Source organism: Suricata suricatta, chromosome 15, assembly GCF_006229205.1.
Source record: "Suricata suricatta isolate VVHF042 chromosome 15, meerkat_22Aug2017_6uvM2_HiC, whole genome shotgun sequence".
NCBI lineage: Eukaryota > Metazoa > Chordata > Mammalia > Carnivora > Herpestidae > Suricata > Suricata suricatta.
Genome location: NC_043714.1, coordinates 36,711,693 through 36,717,719, shown reverse-complemented (window position 1 = coordinate 36,717,719; position 6,027 = coordinate 36,711,693). Strand labels below are relative to the sequence as shown.

General features: G+C 37.2%; 1 non-coding gene across 1 annotated transcript; it reads left to right on the top strand.

Moving 5' to 3' along the window:
- Nucleotides 1-618: 618 nt before the first annotated feature.
- Nucleotides 619-725, top strand: LOC115279598. Its single transcript, XR_003903528.1, has one exon. It is a non-coding gene; the product is annotated as a U6 spliceosomal RNA (small nuclear RNA).
- The last annotated feature ends 5,302 nt before the right edge of the window (nt 726-6,027 follow it).

The window sequence follows — 6,027 nt, the reverse complement described above, 5'->3', positions numbered from 1 at the left end:
AGCCGCAGGCAACTGACCTTCAAACACCACAGGTCTTGAGCAGAGAGAGAGCCAAGGACATGTGAGAAGATAAGGCCAAGGTGACCTGAGGCAGCAGATGAGATGCCTGAGGTAACAGCCAAAGCCCTGATATAACACTGAACAAATTTCATAGACTCAAGTTTGAGTCCTCGAACAAATAATTTAATGTTGTTAGACTTCCTAAATTATAGTTGGACTAGATCTCTAAGGTCCCTAGAAATTGAACTATTAGTAAAATTCCTTTTATCCATGCCCTGCAACCTTTGTCCTTATCATTATTACAGGACGTTAACTACCCTTTGAGTCAAGGAAGGGACAGGCGCGATTTTGTAATGTCTGTTGGAACACAATCCATTGAGGCAAGTATTTACAACTTTTATGACACTCACATTCTATGTCTTAAGTACGTTCCTGAATTAAAATTGGACAACTAATACTTTCATTCTTCCCTGCTTGATCTTCCCAGATAGCAGGGGGGAACAATGCTTTCAAGTAATTTTTTGTATTCACAAGCTATCATGATGAGAAGTATGTTATTGTGGACCTGGTTTAACCCTTGTCATGCATTAAGGAAATAGCGTCTAAAGGGCTGTTCTTGTGATCGATTCGGCAGCACATATACTAAAACTGGACCGACACAGAGAAGATTAGCATGGCCCCTGCACAAGAATGACATGCAAATTTGTGAAGTGTTCCGTATTTTAAATAAATAAATAAATAGTAAATTAAAAAGTAAACAGCTCTTCTTTCTTATTCTGTGTAAAGGAAACTCAAAAATTGTGCTGGTCTGTGGCATACGGATATTAAACAGAACCTCACATCTTTAAAAAGATCACAGTGTTGGTTTATGACTATAACACTGTAGGTGGCAAACAACGGAACTGCAGAAGGATGAGGAGTTTAGAAAACGGGTGTCTCACAGTTTCACATGCATACAGGTTTCTGTCCCCTTTTCTCCTTATAATTTAAAAAAAATCTTTTAAAACAAAAGTCATTTGCTCTTAAGAAGAGGAAACATAAAGAGTCCTTAAATTTCAAGCTCTATCTTATATTTAGCAACAATGGTTAACCACTTCCTGACATAATAATGTAAGATTTGCAACACTGTTAGGCCCAAGATTTCATTATTGTCCCCAACAACCAGAAACCGCTGGGGAGACCAAATCACGCATGCAAAAGCGAAGGGCCTTATTATGGGTTTAGGCTCGCAGACTTTACCAGCAAGGTGGATCCATGCTGAGAGCCCCAAACAAAGGGGGGCAGGGCCTTCATGGGTTTGGGAAGGGGGAGTTACAGGAAATTGTGACATAGGTACAGTGATCCAATCATTATTATACAATATTATTGACAGCAGGTTTATCCAATTACAACATTTAGAGTGTAAACCAATTACAGAGTGGACCCAGGACCCTCACGTAGGGTGTAACTAGCCTTCTAGGCCCGCCCTAAGAAATGTTAAGGGTGTTAGCTGGCCTTTCCTGATTGGGTGTTACAAGGGTGGTCCCTTCTGCCTTGGGCAATGTGTGCCCTTCTATTGTCTAATGATTCAGACCTGCGTCCTTACAACACCAAGCAAATCAATTGAGGAACAACTATCCAGAGACCCTGTTAGATTTTCGTGTCTGAGCTACCAGTTTTTACCATTTGAAGTTTTCACAAAATGTTAATTCTAGCAAGCCTGCACTTTTATATTATATATTTTCAATTAGCTTTATTATGCAGTTTTTCTTAGTCTTTTTATTTTTTAATCCGAGGGTTATATAATATTCTAATACATTGCTATTCCATAATTTACTTGACCATTACTCTAATCATGACTCCATTTGTTTCAGTATTTTTATCTTTAACACTTTATTTCTACAGACATCTCTGAAAAAGCAATGCCTTTAAGATTTCACCTTCAATAAATTCCAAAAATTGGTGTTACAAGTTTCTAATAGTTATGAATCTCACTTATTTCCTTGTAAATGCTGTTTTTCTTCTTTTTTTAAGTTTTTTAGTGTTTGTTTATTTGTTGATTTAGAAAGAGAGAGCAGAGTGGGGGAGGGGCAGAGAGAGAGGAAAACACAAAATCTGAAGATGGCTCCAGGCTCCGAGCTGTCAGCACAGAGCCCAACATGGGGCTCCAATTGACGGGCAGCTAGATCATGACCTGAGCCACAGTTGGACACTTAACTGACTGAACTACCCAGAAGCCCCTAATATTTTTCTTCTTAAAATATGCTTCAAATTTTTTCCCTTTTGTCTTTTCTCATCTTTTCTTGGTGTTTTTTCCTTTACTGAATCTTTGTATTTCTTCCCATCTCTTTAGGCTACAAATGTCCCTAGAGACCTTCTGTCCCATTTCCTTCTGTCTGAAGCTAATGTGTGGCACCAATTTCTTTTTGACTTTGATGTCACGTGAAGCTCAATTGTTTCTGATATTCATGAGAATAAAGGTACAAAAATGATAACTTGTCTAAACGTTTCAAAACATTGAATGCAAATACCTACCAATCTTCAAAGGAGCTACCATTTTTATTCTGGTTCAAAGATCCCACCATTTTTCTTACTTTGGACTTGTTTTGGAAATCAGCTTATTTCTCTTATAATCACAACCAAGATGTGTTATTCAGAATGATTACCCTCTTTGTTTTCCAGCAATGAGCAGTGCAATACTCTTAAATGGTTTTGATTAGATCTCAAATGTGGCAGTTTAAAGTCTGCCACAAATGCTTTGGCCTTCCTTCCCTCAGAAGTTAGGGTCTGTGTCCCCTCCCGGTGAACATGGGTAGGCTCTCTAACTGCTTTGACCGGGCGACTCTGGTGGAGGTGACAGACACTATTCCGGATTCCAAGCAAGCCATAGGACACCACGGCTTCCATTTCTTTTCTCTTAGAAAACTCATTATTGAACTCTTGAATTGCTGCGTGAAGGGTTCCACTGTGCTGAGCCCACCCTGCTGTGGAGAAGCCCGAATTAGGTACGTGCAGAAGCTGTAGGGAGAAAAGAGCCATGCCCAGCTCACCCCTGCTGTTTCATTCAGCTCTTAGCTTTTACAGGAACCGACCGAGGCCTCAGACATTGTGGAGCAGACAGTTCAATCTCCCCGTGCCCCTGGCACACGAAATCGTGAGATATAATAATATATTCTTATTTTAGCCACTAAGTTTGGGGATAGGGTTTTACACAGTAATAGAAACTAGAACTGGTAATGATTGTTTATCCTATTTCTGGAAAATTAAGTTATTTCCAGTTTCATACTATGGTTAATGATCCTATATTAAATATATTTGTATATAAATCTAGAGGAATATTGGCTTTTGTCTTCAACATAACCTTCTATAAGTAGAGTACTAGGTCAAAGGGCAAAAAAATTACTTTTAAGCTTCCTGATATACACTGCCAAATTTCATTCTGGAAAGACTATGAGAAACCACACTCCTACCAGCAATGAAAAACGTGACAGTATATTCACAACCCTTCCAACATGGGTTATTAATATTTTAATTTTTTTTAAGTTCATCTATTTTTGAGACAGAGAGAGAGACATTGTGTGAGCAGGCAACGGGCAGAGAGAGAGGGAGACACAGAATCTGAAGCAGGCTCCAGGCTCTGAGCTGTCAGCACAGAACCCAACACAGGGCTCAAACTCACAAACCACCAGGACCTGAGCTGAAGTCGGACGCCCAACTGACTGAGCCACCCAGGCTCCCCAGTATTTTAGAAATTCATTGTCAATATGATAGCCAGAAATGGAAACATCTATTTCTTGTGCTATATGTCGGGATAAAACTTTACTTTCTAATGATCCTTTCTTTTTCCTCTCTCATGAAGTGCCCAATGATATCAGAAGAAACTACTCATAAATCAACTTAAAATTTTTACCTAATGCTTTATTGTTTGAATCGAGAACTTTAACCATCAAAAATTAAAAAGAATCTCAAACATAGCAGGAGGTTTAATGTTATTTCTAATAGGAATATAGGAATAGAAAACTCAGCTTCAATATATTTCAAAATTAGACTCTGTTGAGAATTCAATATGTAATATATATGTATATAAATATAAATATATAAACAACATATTTTACTTCAAAATGTTAGGAAAATATTTCTTTACTGAGAAAATTCTATTTTATGCTGTCAAGTTGGGAAGGCAACGTAATCACACATTAGAATATTTTTTCTCTATTTTCTTTTTCTTTTTTTCACTTTTTTATTTTAAGCATATTTACTTTGGTTGAAAAATATATCAAACACCCAAAAGAATGAACATGGCTATTACACTCATAAAATTATAATAAAATGTACAACTACTGTAGTGGGTTGAATAACGGACCCCCAAAGAGATACATTTATCTGGAATCTGTGACTTTATTTTCAAAACGGTGGCAAATGTAATTAATTAAGCTAAGGATCTTGAGATGAGATCATGCTGGAGTAGAGTGGACCTTAAATTCAATGACATACGTTTTCATAAAAGACAGAAAAAAAGAATATAGACATTCAGAGAAGACCATGTGAAAATAGAGGCAGTGATTGGGTTGAGGCACACACCAGCTAAGCAATGCCAAGAATTACCACTGGCGCTAAACCAAAGGCATGGGGCAGATTCTTAAAGCCCCCAGAAGGAAATAACTCTGCTGATAGATTTTAGATTTCTGACTACCAGCATGGTGAGAGAATAAATTCTTACTGTCTTAAAACTTCTACTTTGTGCTAATTTGTTAACAGAAAAACTAAAATAGACTAAGTGGACAACACCAAAGGCTCGTGAGGTTATGGAGCAATTCTCATCCATTGCTGGTAGAAATTCAAAACAGCACAACCACTTAGGAAGACAGTTTGCTAGTTTCTTACAAAATCAATCATACACTTTCCATTCAATCCAGCAGATCACAGTCCTTGGCATTTACCCAAAGGAACTGAAAACATAAATCCATACAATGATATGGAAGTTTGTAACAGCTTTACTCATAACTTTCAAGACTTGGAAGCAACCAAGATATTTTTTACTGGGTAAATGACAAAATGAAAGGTGGTACAACCAGACAATGGACTATTTTTCAATACTAGAGAAAAATGAGCTAGGAAAATATAAAAGGACACAGAGGAAACTTAAATGCAGATTACGGAGAAAAAAAAGCGAAGCTGGAAAGGCTACATCCAGTACGGATCCAACAGGATGACATTCTGGAAAAGGCCAGAAAAAACTATGATGACAGTGAAATGACCAACTTTGCCAGGATTTGGAAGAGTCGGGACAGAAAGGGCATAACCACGAAGAGCACAGAAAACTTTTTAGGGAAGTCAAAATACTCTGTATGATACAGTAATGGTGAATACATGTCATTATACATTTGTCCAAACCCATAGAATGTACAACATCAAAAATGAGCCATAATGTAAACTGTGGACTTTAAAGGATTATGATGTGTTGATAAAGATTTACAGTTGAAACAAATGTAGTGCTTTGGTGAGAGATGTTGATAATGGAGAAGCTATCCACGTGTGGAAACAAAAAATACAGGGGAAATCTCTGACGCTTCCTTTCAGTTTTGCTCGAACCTAAAACTGCTCTAAAAAATTAACATTTTTTAAAATGAAGGTAAATAGAGCCAACTGCAGATTTTTTTTTAAAAAAGACTGAAACAAGTTTGTCAAGAAGTTGCCTTTGTATCTCTTCCCAGTTGCATCACTTCCCTTCCCTACCAAAAGTAATCACTAGCCTAAACCTGATGTAATCATTCCCTTCTTTTCCTTTACAATTTCATCAGACATGCATAGATAAGTGGTAAGTGGTTAGTTAGATAGATGGATAGAGAGGTAGGTAGATAAGCTAAACTATGCTTTTTTTGGTTTTGTTTGTATTTGCACTTAATATAAAATGGAGCAGTGTATACATTGTATATTTTCTAACTTGCCTTTTTGATTAATATTATGTTTGTGAGAGCCTTTCATGTTGATTTAAACAGATGAAGTTCCTTTTTATAAAGCTGGTCATCCTATTGTTTATCAATCTGT